This window comes from Epinephelus fuscoguttatus, linkage group LG11, assembly GCF_011397635.1.
Source record: "Epinephelus fuscoguttatus linkage group LG11, E.fuscoguttatus.final_Chr_v1".
Lineage (NCBI taxonomy): Eukaryota > Metazoa > Chordata > Actinopteri > Perciformes > Serranidae > Epinephelus > Epinephelus fuscoguttatus.
This window is the reverse complement of record NC_064762.1, coordinates 32,959,496-32,979,085: the sequence shown is the minus strand read 5'-3', so window position 1 is coordinate 32,979,085 and position 19,590 is coordinate 32,959,496. Positions and strand designations below refer to the sequence as shown.

Sequence of the window (19,590 nt, the reverse complement as noted above, 5' to 3'; positions counted from 1 at the left end):
AACACGTACTGATGTTTGTTGAATCCTAAGAAAAGCTAAAACTTTGTACTGTATTCATGACAAGTGAATGTTTCACTTCTATAAAATCTCATATCTATCAAATAATATGAATATAGTCTACCAGTATGCTATGAAATGGTACAGCATTACAGTCTGAGGTAATGTTTTTACATTAATTCAATTTTTTTTGCCACTGTAAGTTGTTTTGGTTAGCATGTTAGCAACAGTTGCCCATTTACACACCCAGCAGATGTAGAGGAACATTAGCATTGATTTTAAGGTCCAGTGCGAAGGATCTAAGGGGGATATATTGGCAGAAATGGAATATCATACTCATAACTGAGTTTTCATTAGGGTGTAATCACCTGAAACTCGGAATTGTTTTTGTCACCTCACAGCAGAGTTCTGCATGGGTCTGATTGTCAACATTCGCCCCCACACCGCACCACACATTCATGTAATAGCAATGCTTTGTTTAATTTGATTAGGCAGCTGGTTTTAAGTGATCATTTTGACGTTTCATACATGTGAAACGAAGATAAAATATTTTGAAACTGAAATAATACAGAAAATCCAATGTAAATGAATAATAAATTTGCTTATTCTCATAAGATTGAGCAACACATCTTCACAGTTGATGTGCCTGTTAGAAATGCACCTGAATGAAGTACGGTTGGCATAAAAGAGAGAGACAAAACACGTTAAATATTCAATTAAATTCTTCTTCCTCTTCTTCTCATTTTAATATATATTGCTATCCTTATTTTTCACCCTGAACTAAACCCGGAAATAAAATTAAGACAAAATACCACCGAATTACTTTATTTTGTGGGTCACCAACTGGGTACTCACAGGTACGCAACCCAATGCAGGACTCTACCTTAGAATAAGTCATCTCTATCTACATATGAAGCGGGTCTTCTTTCATAGAGTCCGCCGTATCATTTCTATAGCACAGAACAGACAAACCAAACACTCGTTCTAGAAAGGGCCATTCGCTTTTTGTGTCAGCCATTCCAATACTCCACACAACACGTTTGGCACACGAGAGAAGTTTTACTTGGTTTCAATTTACAACTTTACCACCAGATGTCATTAAATCCTAACACTAGACCATCAGACAAATGTAAGTTCAATACTGATTCTCCTTTTAGCTTGGTTTTGGTCTCCACCATAGACTGTATACAAAGATGGACGACACTTCTCCATTTCCTCCAACTGTACAAAATATCCCTGATTCGGCCGCTGATATCTCGCACTGGTGATGTCATTTTTAGCCAGAGTCTGTGCAGTAGCAATAGGAAGTAGAGCAGCTCTATTGAGTTTCCGCCCATACACCCAACTGACAACTGACAACCAATCACGAGCAGCATCGTTGATTGCGAGCACACTGATAGATACACACAGCTGTCAAATAATATCTCAATGAACCCCCTTTTTAAAGCATCAAATAACTAGCTTAACTGAATGAAAAAAACTGTCCAGGTGTAGTAGAGTCTACAGTTTTTTGTAGATATCATACAATACATATTTCCTTTCAGCAGGACAGGCTCCAACTGTAGTGTTTATGAGCAGAGTAATGGTCATACAGTAATGGTAGTAGTAACACTGTTAGTAGTTGTAGAGATAATAGCAGAAGACACAACAGTAGCATTAGTAATAGTATCACAGCATCACTAGCAGTGGTATCAGTGTTAATTATTAGCTATTTGTTAATTGAAAAAGACAGACACAGTGCATTCTTAGTGGGTTTTCCCACAACTAATATTAACAGGGTTGGTCAGGGTCACATGAATACAATCTGAATCACCACAAAAACCATTAAGGGAAACTGCATTCCCATTGTAACGTTTTAGCAGGCATCCTGCCATGTTCCCATTTGCCACTCCTGTATCTGGGCAGAAAACCAACAGAGAGGCAGATATCAGAGGCGCACAGATGATTATCTTCTCATGCTAATATGTAGCCTACCGTATCTCATTACCTCTGACGGAGCAGCGTGAATTTATTCCATGATTTATTCATTTAGTCTTATAAAACAGGCAGGAACACTTCCATACAAACAATGATGATCTGGTAATGAAAGGGAAATTGTGATAAAGTAGCTCACTAAGTGGCTATGAATATAGACTTCAACACATATTCAGTACTAGCAGGAGTGCCTCTACTATTACTAATACCACTCTGATGCCAATAATAATCAAAATAGAGTGTTTTTTCTGGCCTTAAAATGAGGAAATGTTACATCTAAACAGTGACCTACAGAACCTTAATGCATTAATTTTTAAATTTTAATAGAAAAATTTACACATTTGGCAGCACCATCTGCCGTTTCTGATAATTTTAGAAGTGTTAAATTATTATAATTAAACTGGATCTGGATGGGTTTTAGTAAAACGGGCAAAACATTTGAGGCAGCCTCCTTTAAACGCTAACCTCATGTACTATCTATGTTGTTCAGTAGGTTAAAGCTGAGTTATAATACTGCATACATGCAGTAATAATACTGTATGTCCCTATTTTGCTGTTACATCAGGCTCATCTCGGCATCTTGTGTCCTCTCGTACAGTATGCTTTGACTTCATAAGAGTTCTTATGGAAGAAAGCGCTGTGAGCAGTGTTAGAATAGGCATTAATCTTTTATAACTGGTGCCAGGAAATGCCTTATGCCCAGAGGGGGCTGTCGTTACATAAGACACGCCTGCACTGAGGCACTGAGGTCATGGGTGCTCTTCCTCTAAATGCCATCAGAATTCGTGCATCAGCTGAGACCAGAGGAGAAAGTACGAGAAGAATTTGAAGAAAACCATCAGAAATAAGCCAAGGTATGGCTGCCATGATTAAAAAACAAAACAAAAACAGAACAAAGCACCTGTCACCTCCAGACATTATCCATTTGTACCATTTTGTCCCATTAAAATCGAAAAGCCTTAAAAGCCTTTTAAAATTGAACTACAAAAATAACCTAGACTTCTGGCAAATAAGATAATAATAGAGGGATGCAAACACAAAGAAATGGCATGGAATATCCCTTACAATCTTTTTACAGCACAATACGGCGGCACACGGGCAACAGTGGAAGGAAAATCTGCAACCGCACAAAGGGGGCAACACAACTCAGATCTAAAGGGGTCTTGTAGGCTTCTGGGTAAATCCTATTATTGATGCATCCTATTGTGTTTCTAGGCAACAGTGTATCAGTGATAGGGCTTTATTTAAATCCATAGAGCTGATAAGTGGAAAAACGGTCTGCTGCGACCTCACATTAACGGGACAGATTGTTCCTGTGAAGAGTGACTTTGTGTGTGTGTGTGTGTGTGTGTCTGTAAGTGTGTGTGTTTGTGTGGTGGTGGGGGTCATATGTTCAGTGGGAGGGAGAGGGAGACAGAACAGCGTGTTTGCGTTGGTTGAAAGCGAGAAACACAGAGGGGCAGAGATGGGAAAAGTAAGCAAGTGAAAAAAAGTGTGTTTACATTATTTATTAGCTCCAATGGAGCCATGAGAAATATGCGAGAGGAGTTTGTGTGTAAATATGTGTGTGTGTGAGGCTGTGCCCTCGCTGTGCATGCATGCGTGAGATAGGAAGGGTTCGACTTACACCTGTGCACCGAGATCCTTTTTTTTTTTTCTACATGCCTGTCCCCATGCTTGTCAGATCTCCCCACATTTGCACAGATCTGCACCTGCGACAGTCGTCCAGAAGCCCCCCCAGCCAGGGTGCTAAATGCAGTGTTACCTCCACTCGGCTGCCTGCCTGGACTTAATGCACTGTTTTAGTTGGACATAGGCGCGCTGTTCTCTTGCTTCATTTTTCTTCTTCTGTGCTCTGTCTATCACTCCTTTAATTCTCACTGCCTTTGTGGAGGTAATCATCTCTCAGACAGAGGAAGAGAAAGTGATAAAGAGGGAGAGTTGAGAGGGAGAGGCATCAAAGAACACAAAGAGAGGAGGAAAAGGCAGAGGGAGAGAAAGCAGGTGTAGTATGTCAGCTGGAAATAATACGTGTGCGTATCTTGGGGCAGTCTGTGATATTCATATTTGATGCTGTGGTGTAGCATATAGTCTGCAGTATCTCTTTGTGTATGGTAATCAGTATTATCATTTGACCAGGGCTGGGGGTAATGAATTACGTGGTGTATATCATTATAAAAGAACTTAAAAGAAATTAAAAGAAATGAATCTCAGTTCTTTTAGTCCAATTGCTTATATGAAGTTTAAGAATTACTCTAGATTAATTGCTGGATTCAAAGTTTTGGCTAAATGGATATAGGAATGAAGATTGTGAAATTAGAAGTAGTTGAAATGGTTTCCGGTTGATAATAACACAATTTAAATGTCCACCAGTAATGTCAGTTCAAATTAAATAGCTGATTTAAATGCATATCTTACATTTAAATAATCAGTTCTCTGTTACTGTGGTGAAGAGGCTCTATAGAGAGATAGATTTTTTTTTCTTTGTAGAAGAATCTCATCTGTTGAGGCTTTTTATTTTATTTTAATTATTTCAAGACAAAAACTAGACATCTTTTGTGAACTGTACTTGTTGATTTATACACATACTGTATGCTGTAATGTGCACAGCAAAATTTATCCCTATCGTCATTGTAAAATGCTGCACCCAATTTGAATGTTAGCAGCCTTTTAAATGGCTGTTATTTGCGGTATGAAGCCTCATAGATACGGGATTATAAGGGGCCTGCCACACCTACTATTAGGCTACATTCACACTAATAGGTTTTTGTGTTAAAACAAATAACTATTGCTACCTTTTCACCTAGCGTCCACACTACCCTGGCATTTGGAACCCCTAAAACAGAGACTTTTGAGAACACTGCTGACCCCGTGTTAGCTTCAAACCTCCAAGGTTACTATTTGGTCTGGACAGGCAGACACAAAGGCTTAGGGAAACTATAACGGAGACACCTAAGTGCATTTACAGATTGAGTCTTATTAGTCACAAGGTCTACATAGCTTTTGTGATTTTATCCCTCTTGTGTGGGTACTCTTTTCACAGTGTCACAGTTCCTCCAGCGATGGATAATGCTCCCAGCCACATTTGTTTTATATCAACTCCCAACTGGTTTTCAAATGCCTTGACCATCTTATACCCATGAAACTTTAAGTAAGAACTCCACTTCATCATCAGTCCAAGCAAAAAACTCTCTGATGTTACTTTGTGCCATGTCTGTAGTATTTTATGTACCTAATCAGACCGCAGAGTAGACAACTTGCTAGTATGACAACTAGTATGGATGGAGATTATTTCTGGACTTATGCTTAAACACTTGTGTATAAGGAGATCATTTTTGTTTTAAAAAGCTGTCTTAATATGAAAAAGTTTGAAAGTGGATGTAGCCTTAGGTTCAAAGGCTGTTATCAGCCATTTAAATGGCCATTTTCATTTGTGATGTTGTGAAAAAAATCTGTTAGGTTCAGACGTAAAAACTATGTGGTTAGGAATAGGAAAACATATAACAGTAAATCACTTAGAAAACCTGTCTTTAAATCAACTTTGACTTTGGTTTCACGAGGAATACAAACCCTGCTCTCCTGACTGAAAGTCCTGTTTCTTTGACCCACCTGCTACCCTTCCTCCCCTTTGTGGGGCTGTGGCTCAGAGGTAGAATGGGTTTTCCAGTAATCGGAACATCGGCAGTTCATCCCCAGCTTCTCCAGTCCGTGTGTTGATGTAACCTTAGGCAAGTTACCGAACCTCAAATTGCTCCCGATGGCTGTTCCATCAGGACTGAGTAACAGGTGGCACCATGTATGGTAGCCAGTAGTGTGTGACTGTGTGTGTGAATGGGTAAATGTGATATGTAGAGTAAAAAAAAAGCACTTTGAGTCGTCAGAAGACTAGAAAAGTGCAATACAAGTGCATGCCATTTTTCTTCCTGACACAGACTTTCTTGCTCTTAACACTACGTTACTTGACTTGCACCTCTGCTCCCGTCATAGTTATTGCAGTTACAAGACATCGCTGCATAACAATAAAGGATAACAGCTATTTCATGGCCTGATAATGGCCTTCTAATCCTAATAGTAGGTGTCGCAGGGTCCCTCTAACCCATATCTATGGTGCTTATAACCAAACAGCTGAGCTGAGCTTCTTTCTATTTACTCTAGATATTCCACTGACAGCTGAGTTTTTAGACTAACATGTTTTTTTTTTTAGTTTTCATATTTCATTGAAATATCAGTTAAAGAAAAAGAAAATGTCCACACATCAAAATCACTTGAAACTCTTAAAACTCACCTGCAGGTTCAGTGTGATGACACCTTGTCTGTCTAGTTCTGCACTTTCTTAGAGGAGTGCCACTACTCATAAATCCTGGTCAAACTATGCAGGGATCATTAAACTGACCTCCCACAGGGTTATGTTTCCCAGTGGATTTTCACTTTTAGTGCCATTGCCAATGCCAGACAGTGATGTAAAAATGGAAGAGAGGCTTCCGTGACAATTCACACTGAAGCGCTTGCATGCCACAGCGTGTGAAATTTCTCATCCCTGACACGCCAGCCGCTCTGGGAGCCATTTGTAACAGGATAACGACACTCACTGAGATGTTAAGGTGATAGATTTTGTCACTAGATGTTTTCTTGAGCTTGACGCATGCAGAGACAGCAGCAACACTCATAGATAGCCATGAAAAACACACACATCCATTTAAAAGTGATCCATACACATCCACGACACAGTCTTTTGTTTAAAACTGGAAAATACTGTTGTAACTGAACAGCCCTGTTACATGAAATGAGCATCAACATTGTTGGTCTCCTGCCAGTTGGTGTTCTGTTGTTGTTAGTGTGATGAGGTCAGTATAATGGACTTCATTATAGTTTCTGCTACACACAGCAACTCTCTGCCTCTTCTGCTCACATTACACTGTTATTGTGTCTATGGACAAATGCAGGGAAATAGACACCAGTTTGATATTGCAACTAGGGATGTAAGTTTCTGTTAATATTGCTTTCAATAGCCCAACACCCACTGACAGGTACCAGATTTCTAGGAAAAATGCAAAGCGATGTGTTATACAAGAGGTGCTTGAAATTTTAATGTTGGCTTTGCTAAAAAGCAGCTTGCTAGCTGTGTTAACGTGTTGAAACATAGAGCCCTCTGCCCACCCTCCACTGGTAAGCTAACGTTAGCCTTGGCCACTCTGCACTTCACACAGCCTGAATCAGGTGCGAACTAGCTAGTGGAACCACTCATTCGACTACTACTACTGCTGGTAACACTGTCAAAATTCCCAACCCATGTTGGTGGAATGGCATTGCTGCAGAAACATGGCGGCCCCCTTCAGTTTCCCCCCAGGTAGCTTCACTTTGAGCCACAAAACTCCTTTAGCATTGTTAACTATGTTAGTACCACTAGCTGACAATGCTAACTGTGCTACCAGAACTAACAGTGATAGTTAAAAGCGCTAAAGGGGTTATGTGGGTTAAAAATAAGCTGTTTACTTACTGACTTGGAGGAGGAGAACAATTTGGGCAAAATTCGGCACACATGGGTTGGGACCATTACCAGCAGTAATTGCCAAATGAGCAGTGCTGCTAGATAGCTCCCACCTGACACAGGTGGTGCGCAGCGCAGTAAACTGGAGAGCAGCAAAATGAACCCATCGATGGACACATGTAATCAGTCAGAGATATTCTCAGTGGTTAACCGACTAACCGTTAACAACTTTGTGTTTTGAAGTATAAGGTGCTGTTGTGGTTTCTGTGCATGTTTTAGAAAATGTATTTGGTTTCATTTTGGAAGTCATAAGTATCATCATGCACAAGGCTGGGAAAATATGACATTTTGAATTGAAAAATATGAACATTTAACTCCTAGTTTGTTGCTTTAGATGAGAAGCGAAATGAAGGGGAGAGAAGACGGCCTTGCTGTAGATTGGAAGCATTGTTGTGTCACTGGCCCACGCGTGCACACACACACACGCACACACACACATACACAGATGCTGACCTGAATGTAGATATGTGGATGGATTCCGCTCGGTTGCGTCTCGCTTGCATAGCCTCAAGGCTTTTGCTGTTGACGGGTGTGGAGTGTGTGTCCGGTATGTGTGTGTGTTTGTGCGTGTGCACCACTGACCATTCAGCAGCACTGACTGTGAAACTCCCTATCGCCTGCCCAGACAGACAGATAGCTGGGTAGAATGATAGGAAGGTAAATGGAGCGACAGACGGACACTGACATCATCTGGCCAACAGCCTGTTTCTGTGAGGAAACATATGTCGCCTGATCACAGGAGACAAGAGACTGACAGAAAAGATGGAGATGCAGCATTAGATTGATGTGGAAGATTAGTTTGTAGTTCCTCCCTGGGCATTGATTAAACCCCTAAAAAGTCGCCTCTATTCACTAGAATTACATATTTAAAAACATTTAAAAAAAACAAAAAAAAAGGTATTTTTTCCATGATAAAAATTCCTTCATGCCTTAAAATGGATTAGATGTAAGTCTACACCTTTGCTTTATTTAGTATGCGCAGATCTATGAATATGACAATTAGTCCTGGCCCTCAGCTGCAGCTTCAGCGTGTCTGTTCACCTTCAACTCTGCTCATCAAACAAACAGAACTCTGCTTTTAAACAATCAAAGATAACATGAGCCTTCAGCTTGAATACGTTATCACATAGCTAATAATGTGTTGCTAATGTCAGATAAATGTTGTTCCCAGTCACCAACTCTGACAGGTTTAAGTGAATGTGAAAGTTAACTTGTAAAATAAAGCTTCTTCTCTTATACCCCTTGTTTCTTTGCAACATAATGGGATTGGTTGCTTAGGTCTGTCACGTAACAAACCCTAGAAGTCAGAATCTGTTTCTGAAACTGTCAGCTGTGGCGTTGACTGCTTATTTCACTCACAATAGCATATATAAAACACCATATGGGCATGATGAGGTAAAAGAACTTGATTTTCACTGGAGAGAGTCTTTAATTAATTGGAAAACTCTCTTGTAATAATGCAGAGAGACGTAACATAATATGGAGCTTGGTCTCTGCAGTGTCTGCCCCATGGAACAGAGATGACAAAGTTTGTTGAGCATGCTTATATTTACCAATGCTGTGTTACATATAGACTCCCATACACCTACAGTTACATTACATGAATAGTGTTCCACTGTTACTCATTACATCAGGCAAAATTCTCGGCATTAGGCCCTGACTGATACTTGATATGACCACATTGTAGACATGACGACATCCCTTAAAAAAAAAAAAAAATTGTGATTCGATGTGAACCAAAGTGTTCTCTAGGTATAACCCACATAACGGAGATACTGTTCCTAAATTTGCTCAAACATAATTTTGGCATTCTCGACTGCAATTTTTTGCTCTTAATCCAGCGACAATACCATTTACCTGTGATAAGCTAATGCCAGCTGACAGTTTTGGCCTGGCCTATGTTTTTCTTTGGCTCCATGTGAAATATGTCAAACAAATAATTCATTTACCAATTTTGCACATTTTGAAATACAGTGTGCTTCGAATGACTAATATGTATGATCACACAGTATTCCAAATATAAAGGCTACTCAGGCAGGGAAAAGGACAAATGAGAGCTGTTTTTAAAGATTCAAATCACAAACAAGGGCAGGTGGTTCCCATCTTAGAGCTACAATTCAGGCCAGTCCATTACTAACTTGATGTTCCAATCTCCATTAATTTGCAGGCCTCTCTACATCCCACAAACACCACATTGTTCCTTAACTATTTATACATGTGCCCAACAACTGCTTGTCATAAATAAAGCTATATGTACATGTATACTAGCAATTAAAGAAAGAGGCATAGCAAATATAAACACAACCTTGATGATTTACTCTTGGAAATATACAAAGAATTATCATAGAACTACCTCTATAATATGCAGACATATGTATGTGTAAAAACAATTTTTTGAATTTTGAAAATCAGGATATGGTTTAACTGAGAGTCAGTGAAGTATAGTCAGAGAATGGACAATGGTTAGATATTTGTGCGTCTTTAATTCCAAAAATTGGACAAATTGACAGAAAAATAAAGTGATATTCCTTCATACTGGAAAGTGTAATAATGTCTCACTATATGTCACTCTTTGTCTTTCCACCTCCTTTCTCATTTCTCGCTTTACCCACTTCCTCTCTCACCTCCCTTCCGCTCTGTCCAAGTGGGCTTGTGGCTGCCATACACTAAAAATAGCTTTTGTCATCTTAGAAGCTCTCATGCCATTCTCCATCGCTGTCACAACACAGGCGCACACACACACACACAGCCCAGTGCTGCTCCCAATTTCTGCCGAAAGGCAAGAAATTCTGTGTCTGTGGTTTAGAAACATGAAACACTTTGTGTTCACTTGAAAAGACTTCTTTTCATGAGTTGCGCTGTGCTCAAATATAGAAACAATCACAACTGTTTGCTCAGAAGATTTGAGTCAGGCAAATGGTAATGATAAACTCTGGACAAAATGACTAACTCATTATAATAGTGACTAGTTTACAATGTTTAGAAATCGCAGAGGGAGGGGAAACTGACACTGAATAAGCAGACTGTAATTTTCACAAAGACAAACAGTGGTTTTTCCCGCCGTGAATTTTCTCCCGTCTTTCAGAACAGAAAATTGGTGTTAATTGCGGAGGGTGTCTGTGTCAGTGTTTGCAGATGAGATGCATCTGAAATGAGCTGTAACGGAGAAAACAGACACATCAATACAGTCAGAGAGGCAGAAAATCAGACAGAACAATAGACACATAGAGGCAGAGAGAAAGAGACAAATGGACAAATTTATAATAATGAATTGCTACTGACCTATCAGCTGCACTCTGGCCTTTTGTAGTGTCTCCCTGCAGCCCTTGAAGTTTTAATTGAATTATTCAGCAATTTTTAGCAAGTCTCACCACTGCTGCTGATGCAGTGTGAGAAGAGGAAAGGGGAATTTAGGGAGTGCTTTTAGATGAGCAAAGTAAGACAATAGGGTCTGTTCTGGGAGGAAATCATATTCAGACTGTGCTGTATACAACCATTAGCACATCCTCTGTGAGAACACATCAGTAATGATGGTCGAATGGTGAAGGCAACAGGCCACAAAGCTATTAGTCTCGTCGTGCAGGTTTTAATCCCGCGGTGGGGCGGTACTAAGAATGACCTTCAACTGGCTAACAAGGGGTTGAGTCACCCATGAGAGAGACGCTGAATTCCCATTGGTCTGATCTTTAACCTTCATGTGGAGAAAGACAAGCAAGGAGGGAAAAGCTCTCACAGTATTCTGATTGCATTTCCATTAAGTATGAAATTCTATGAAAGAAAATGTATTATTTAAATGATGCCAAGTTTAGAGGTGCAATGTGTCGGAAAATTTGGGGATAAATTCCAAGGGAAGTCAAGCTTAGGAAATTTGGAATTTTTGCCCTATTTCAGTATAAAACTTACTGCTTTAATAACTGATTTTGGGATGGGGCAGCCTTAAGGCATGTTTTGGTTAAAAGTATGAATCCATGCACTATGTTCAGCCAATGTATCCTCATACAACTGTTCATATATCTAATGAATTAGTGCTCTACGAATGGTGTTGTCATGTTACATACTTAACCTCAAGTTACGTACTTAACATAAAGTTACAGAGGTTGGGTTTAGGCAGGTAAAGTTATGTTGGTTAGGTTTAGAAAAAGATACATGGTCAACTGTTGTCATTTTACGTACTTAACATAAAGTTGCATAGGTTAGGTTCAGGCAATGAAAGTTGCGTAGGTTAGGTTAGGGTAAGTGAAATTACGTAGGTTAGGTTAGGTTGGGTTAGGTTAGGGCAATTAAAGTTACTTAGGTTAGGCAAGTGAAGTTATGTAAGTTAGGTTTGGAAAAGAATCATTTTGACATCATACCTTAAAATAACTCAGTTCGCTTGGTCTTGAACACTGGTCTCCCGGGGCAAAGTCCTGTGTTTGTTTTACCTATCCACCACCCCAACCTTCCTCTTCACCTGGACTTTCACTCTCTACAGGACTTCCCTCTGTACCCTCATCAGCACAATGCTCATGTGATCACAGCCTTCCCAAATACTTGGGTTATACACTAATTACTGGCTCATGATTACATGGGTTTATACAATTAGTGGTGCAATATATTGCATGCGAATAGCCTGCAGCAGTGCACTCTTCCATCACACGTACAGGTAATCCGCCAGCATTGCATGAAATAGGAATTCACATGTACAGCCCACACTACTGCCAACACTAGTGCACTGTCTGAGCCAAAGGACCTAATGCTTTCAGTCAAGTTTTGATTATATTACCGGAGTGAATACATTTTTTAAATTATATTCCAGTGAAACAGCAGATAGTAGCCTAAAGCAAAGTACACAGTTTATGACTTCTTTTCATCTATTTCCATTCATTATCATAAAACTTTTTTTTTTACTTGAAATCCTAAGTTTGCACACAGCCCACATTGTCAGCTCAAATTTTCAAAGTACCTTTCCCATTAAGCCCCTTCCCCGCTGGACAGAAACTCACTATAACCAATGACATTATCATTGTGTCTTTAGTGGGAATGCTTTACGGCATTTAGTTCTGGAACAAATGACTCTGCAGTACTCACGGGTATTTGTCAGTTCCAGCTTCGATTGGCAGTGATGGAAAGATGAAACCCTGGTGGACATGCTATTTTTCCTTTCTTTTCCGGCACGATGCAATGACACGCAGCCAAAAATTCCATCCGTCTCTGTCTAAGCAGCACTCAAACATTGTTGAGAATTAGTCAGCACCAAGTTTTATAGAAAGACTGAATAAGCAACATAAAGAAGGAGTAAGCACTGTAACATTTTCACTGGCATCCCTGCCTCTTTCTACTGCTTACATCTCATGGAAAGTTTCCACCTTGAATATTCCCAGAATTTTGCAACCTCAGCCAAGATACTGTTGTGTATTCAAATATGCAGTCAAGGTCAAATCATGTTGTCTTGCATTAGTCAAAGCACTCTGTAAATAGAAAGGGCCTTGTTAATCAATGGAGTGGCCCTCCTCTTCCCAGCTTGTAGTGCTGTGGTGGAGTAGGACATTATTAGGTTAGGTGCCTGGCTTTCCCTTCCTGCTCTCCTTATCTGGTTTCTCAATTTTAGTCTCTTGGGTTTTTTTGCCATTTTGAATCATTCTGTTGCTGTCAGCTTTTGATTTGTGCTTTGCCTTCCTCCCTTCTTGCTTGATATTTTGTTATATTTTTGATAAAAAGTACCCCCCCCCCCCCCCCCCCCACCCCCATATTGACAGTAAAAGGAAAAGTTTTACATTTTGAGATATAAGCTCATTTGCTTTCTTGCCAAGAGTTAGTTGAGAATATCTATACCATTAAAAAGCACTAAATATGGATCAGGAGACAGTTAACGTTTAAAGACATGCACTTCTCAGCACCTCTAAATATTACTTACTAAATTACATTTTGTTTGTTTAATCTGTACTCAAACAGAAATGTAGAAATTAGTTTGTGTTGACTTGTCATGAGTTCGAGCAGATCTGTTTCTTGGCCAAACAATGACTTTCTCCAGACTCAAATTAAGATCAAATAAATGAGATACAACTCGTTTGTTACTAAAACTTAGACTTGATAATCAATGGACAGAGCCAGGCTACCTGTTTTATCCTTGCTTAAAGTCTTTAAGATAAAAGCCTGCTGGTTCCAATATCAAATTTAGCTCATGGACATGAGACTTGTATCAATCTTTTCATCTAACTACCAGGTTGAAAAATAGAAATGTTCACCACAGGCACTAATGAACCTAAATGGCCATGTGCACCAAAGTTTTTTTTTCCTGAGGCCAGCATATTTTTTTAATTCAGTCTTGGGAGCACCACGTAGTTTTGCTGTGCTAACGCCAGCAGTGTTAGAAGCGCTGAGCGTCTGTTCTGTGCTGAGCGCTGAGCACTTAACATTTTTTTTTTCCAAGGGCAGAGAGTTGAAAAGTTTTCAACTTCGGATAAAAACTGCACTTGTAATGGTCACTTTTTACCCAGCCCTTCAATAACAGCAGTGGAGGGGCAAACAGTAGGAAGACCAAATGTCATGTCTTACACGTACAAGTGCTGAACAGCAACAACAATGGAGGAGAAATATGTTAATACACTGTATATATACATTGATATATGTTTCCTCTCATAAACCCACATAGGTGTGGGTCTGTTCTCTCTCCCTATTTGCTTCAGCCTCCCTTCATTCAAAGCAAGTACTCTACCATGCGGCAACATTTTAATTCTGCAGATATTCCATATTATAGCAACCAGACGTAAACAAAAGCATCTCTGCTGAAAAAATGCTGCGCCTCCAAAGCACTCTCAAGCACTCCCAGCTGGCCATTTCCTGAGGAGCGACCGGCATTTTCAGCTTGGAAGAAAAACGCTTTGATGGACAGAGGGCCTTTTGGCATATCTTTTAATTGGTTTTGCAGTACTGGTTGCCCACCAGTACTCATTAAGATATTCTACATTGTTATACCTCTGACTGTTTAATTTAGGTATTCCTCAGGGTTCAGCATTGGGTCCACTCTTGTTTTGACCTTAATGCCTCAGGAGTGTAGAAGTCTCTGTGCTTCTGCTGTTTTGATCCTGCTTCATACTGAAATGAGTGTGTAAAGTTAAGATTCAATTCTCCCAGCGTAATCACTTGTTCTTACTTCCCCTCTTGTAAGCTCTCTCGTGGGAGTTATATAAACGTTGTTTAAGCACCAGGCGTGTTTGTGAAAGCCAAGTACCGTTTTTATGTTTTTACACATTCAGAGACACAGCTGTAACAGTCTGAAAAAGACTCTGAACAGGAATTAACTCAGTTAAACCTCTTAAGTATTCTTGTTCTTGCATTATTAACAATTCTGCAGTCACAGCAATGGACCAAAATAATTGTCTCCCTATGTAAGTCCAGAGAGTCAGTGCTGTGAGACTGATTTTGTTCTGACATTTTGTTCTTTGCAGTCATGTCATGTGTCCTCAGTGACCCAGCTGTCCGATCAGCATAACTTAACATGACTTAACTGCCTGACAGATTGAAACGGTTCTCAAAACAGAAAGACAGGACAACAGGACAGCTATGGAAGGAAAACCATTAGAATGATGACAGACCAAGGCTTGTACGGCCACAAAATGATACTAACAACATCACAGCTCTTGTCACAGTACAAATGGTGTCATATACCTGCATCTATATGATCTGAACAGTGACATAAACACATTAGTAAAGTTGTGTAAATCAATTTGTGGTTATGTAGAGAGCGTCTCTTAATCAGCAGCATCTGAGTTTCATTCCCATGGGTACATTGTGTCAGATAATAAGGCTGCCAGATTCTCAAATGAAGTTATACAGTGAGCTTGTTTTTCCAAGTACGGCTGATCAAAAGCATTTGATTATGGAGGCTAATCTGAACACATCCACAATGATTGATTGTCCATCAAAATAAATGTCTTGGTTATTGTCACGTTTTCACAACAAAGACATTTAAAACAACTTTGCATTAACAATTACATAATTGACCGAATGACACTTACATGACAACAGTTATAAATATTCATAAAGACTCCTTCGTGCTCATGACACGTGTTGTGTCATTGCAGTGATGGTGTCATGTCAGTGTTATGCACACCCCTTCAAGTAAAGTTTTACTTAGAGTTTTACCATGTACCAATAAATACATTCACCTTTTTTAGTATGGAGGAATAGAAAAAAGATTAGCTTTTTAAGTCGTTTCGGTTTGTCACAATTCAACAGATCATCAACTGAGCATTCAAGATGTTCAAGGAGATTTTTATAAACAAGCAATTAGCATCGCCTTAAGATCAGCATTTTGGCCATTGCCATCTTAGATTTTTGTAGCCAGAAGTGACATTATTTGGCTGAGAGGGTGGAGCTGTGGAGGAGCAAGGGTTGGGTCTGACTCATAGAGTGTGGTGAAACTTCCCAGACATCCTGTCACTCAAAATAGCCATCCTCTTAATTAGACATAAAGAGGTGAGTTATGTAAAAATTCACCTCCCATACAGTTGTCATTAATGTTGAAATTAGCTGTAGAGACTAAAACCGTCTTTTGTACCTGTCACGTAGCAGTTCAAGGAAGACCCAAATGCAGACTAACAGGCAGGTTTAGGTTTTAACAAAAAATGAGCTTTAATACACCCAACGAAAACGTCCAGTTATCGCAGGCAACCGAAAGTCCAAATGAAAGCTGAACAAAAACCAGACTGAAAATCAGCCGGGAGAAACATGAATGTACACATGTAATCAGGAACACAGGGGTGAGCACAGGAATAACACAGGGATGAACCCAGGAGGAACACAGACAAACTGACAAAGAACAAAGGAAAACACACAGGTATATATATACATAGAAACGTATCACAAGAACAAGACAAAGCTGGAGTAGAAAGACATGGGCAAAAGGAGGGAAATGGAGATTGGCTAACAACAAGGGTGGAGCAACAAGACAAATACAGAACAGGTGTGAAGGGAAGACTCTGGGAACAGGGAAGGACTAGTGAGGCAGGTGTGACAGAAAACAGGTGGGAAAACACACAAAGAGAGGAAGTAAAACCAGACACAACACATAAGAGAATCTACAAATTAAAACAGGAAGCAGATTAAACAGGAATGAATAGTGTGAAACAAGGAACACAACCAGAAAGCTCTGAACAGCTAAACAAAACATGATTCCTGGACTAAACAAAGTACATAGGATAACAGAATATAGACAAACCCAGGATCATGACAGTACCAGGCTGTATTTCTGCTGTAAAGTTGGGCATTTTAATATGGGCGTCTGTCGGGATTGACTCACTTTTGGAGCCAGCCTCAAGTGGCCATTAGAGGAACTGCTGTTTTTGGTGCTTGATATTGGCTTTATTTTTCATTTCTGCACGCTGTTGCTTGGTTGTAATTGGTGTGGTGCTATTCAAACATAACTGGTTATTGAAACTATGCATTTTATTTTGATGTTTTTATCAATTTGAATGTGTTAGCACATTAAAATAAACATTACTAGCTTTGTAAATTAGAGAAAAAAAGAATAAATCTTGCCATGTGGCAGCACCTCTGAGGCCCACCTCTAGATGAGAATAGCTGACCTAAAGGAAAAGAGACCAGGCAGATATGGGAAAAGAGAAATAAAGAGAGCATTTCATGTCAAACAGACCAAGATACCCCCCTCAGGCAAACAGTCACCAGAGAGTGGGCGAGGTGCAGATACCTGTGAGAAGTAAACAGAGATAAAGGTGAAAGAATAAGGCTGGTGCTGTTGATCTAAGCAACACATTAATGCACTCCACAACAAAATCAGAGCACTGCTAATTACTTACAGCAGTCAGCTGGCAAAACTACAAAGTGCTGGTAATGCAGGTGTGTGACTCAAGGTGTCTGTGACTTGAGAGTCCCCATTTCATGAGAACACAGATTCATCTATATTTGCATGCACCTCCGGGTCAGAATAAATATACATCAGATTTAGATCCAATCCATTTAGATATAAACTATTTAGACATCTTGTGGGTGTTTTATCTCTCTCTAAGTCAGATGGAAATAATGTTGAGGCAACAGGGAGAAGAAGCAGATGTTTGCATGCGATTCAGAAATATGAGGTTTTTATACACATGCACACACGCAGAATTTCCAATATGATTCAGCAGCAGTGAATGATAAATTTATGCTTGAGGAGAAAAAGCCAAGGAGGTTTGATGAGTCTTGAAGAATGGAAGCAGAATGTAAATAATGAACCACACTGGAGACATCTAAAGAAAAAGGGAACCAGCATGTGTGTTGTGGTATTCTCTCGCTGTGTCACACTCTTCCCATGCCTCTTTCTTCTTCCTCCCTTCCTCTCTGGCACTGTCTTTTGGCCCCGGCTGAACGGGAGAAGCTCGCAGGCCGATTATGAGCTTTTTAAAAGGTGGCTTCAAACTGCACAAGCTGCTGTGGATTTATCTTGCCAAGCACTTTAGGGACCAGCCATTCTGGACACACCACTGGCAAGCACAGATAAAACGCGCGAGTCCTCTCTTTTTTTCCTTTAGTGTGCCTCACTTTGAGTTGCATCACAAAGGGCAGAGGGTAGCCCTCAGGTCTACCTGCCAAACCTGGCAGCCAGCAGTGAGTCACACTCTGCTTCTTGCCCTGCTTGGCTGCTTTTCTGTTTCTGATTTAGATCAGGCAGAAAAATGGCACTGGTGGAATGCACTAGTCAGACGTGACATTTTCTGGTGCTGATAGGTTGAGGAATACTTGTTTTGTAGTCTGTTTTAGCACCGGAAAGGATAGTTACTGATCTGGAGTATTGATAAGGAATATTTCTATATATGTAAACTGATGCTTTTACATTAATCCTATTTTACTACAGCGCTTTCTCTCCTCAAGTCCCTCCTAATGCCATAACTATTCTCCTCGGCATCCCCCAAGGCATTGAATACATTTCCACACTCAATAGTGCCATCTGCTGTTGTGCTGTCATTTACACTCCTCGTGCGGAGTTAGTGCTGCCAGATGGGTGTTTTGTAACCACAGATAAATCAAGGTCAGGGACAGGTCTGCTCTAAATTCCTTTTAAATCACAAGCTGAATGATTTTGTGCTCTCCAGGAATCAGCCGCACTCAATCATTCAGGATTGACAGCAGCAGGGATATCTAGTCGACCATTCAAAGCAGGTTGAATATCCTCTTGGTCAATTTGCTGCATGTGGTGTCAGATGAGAGCACTCCCACCCCTCAGTATCTGCTCCCCACCTCCAACACACACACACACACACACACACACACACACACACACACACAGTACTTGTTACATTTATCATTTGTGGTTTATGTTTTAATCAAGTGGCTGCTCTTGTTGAAAGCCTGTTGTCTCCCTGAATCAAAGACTCATCCCTCAAGACCAAAGCAATCTTACAGACCTTGACTGTAAACAAAGGTCACATGTGCTTTAACGCCGTCTGATTATACAGCAGTAGCCACAGACAGATGCCTGCCACGTTTGTCTCATTGTAGCATCTTTGATTATAATAACAAGCAGCCTAGTGGGAAAAAATGTTCACGCTAGTCTTCAACTTCTGACACCAACGATATCCTCCACTTGGTGAAAAGAACTGCAGGCATGTCAACAAACTGTTGGCAGAATCCTGCAAGTGCACCACCACCGGCAGTAAAATTCAGTATTAACACTAATACAATTGATTCAACTATCTTAAAGGGATATACACCGTTTGTTTGTGTTTGGTTTCACTCTGTGTTGACTGATGCAAATAGGTAACAAAAATTTACACAATTTATCTGTTGTGACTACAGTACAGCACGCTAAGAGGGGTTTTCCAGTTCTTCCCATTGTTCTGACCTTGCATGAATGTAGCACCAGACGTGGATGAGCCTTAAGTTATGGTAATAAAATTAAATTTTGCTTAGAGAATTCAAAGAGCGACTGAACACCCCAGTTTAGCATTTACTAGACTTGGGAAGTATGAAGAAAATAAGCTATCATAGTATTTTTTACCAAATACCTCAATATCGATATTTCGATGATATTGCAGGGTTGACTGTTGGTGCTTTTACAAAATATTTACAGTTAGATTTTTGATAAATAATCATCA

At 40.0% G+C, this 19,590-nt stretch overlaps 1 protein-coding gene across 1 annotated transcript in view; it reads left to right on the top strand.

Moving 5' to 3' along the window:
* The window catches only part of vsnl1a (visinin-like 1a), a 47,468-nt gene that overhangs the window by 10,636 nt on the left and 17,242 nt on the right, over positions 1 to 19,590 (top strand). The gene's annotated exons all lie outside the window — the stretch shown is intronic.